Raw genomic sequence first — 417 nt, forward strand, 5'->3', positions numbered from 1 at the left:
CCCCCCCACAACATCCCCCCCCCATCTCATGCCTGCTGGGAAAACAGGACACCAAGGAACAGCAAACAGAAAACATTGCATTTGGCACTTGCTTTTGGTTTTTTTGTTTTTTTTAAGAAAAATGACTTAAAAATGCTGCATGGCAAATGGACTCACACATCTCCCATCCCCGCCGGCCCAGCCCAAGCTCCGCTTCCCCCTTAGCCCCCAGCTCTGCTCCGGCCAGTCCCAGCACGCGCTGCTGCCCATTGGTGCTCATATTTTTGGTATATTGCTGCAGCGCCTGTGGGTGCCACCCCCACCCGTCACCTCCCTTAATGAATTAATTTAAAATTTATCATTGTTCCATCAGAGGACTCGCAGCAGCATCAGGACCGGCGGGGGGGGGGGCGGGGCCACGCCCCGCACCCACACCGG

This window comes from Egretta garzetta, unplaced genomic scaffold, assembly GCF_000687185.1.
Source record: "Egretta garzetta isolate BGI_Z169 unplaced genomic scaffold, ASM68718v1 scaffold3, whole genome shotgun sequence".
In the NCBI taxonomy this organism is placed as follows: domain Eukaryota; kingdom Metazoa; phylum Chordata; class Aves; order Pelecaniformes; family Ardeidae; genus Egretta; species Egretta garzetta.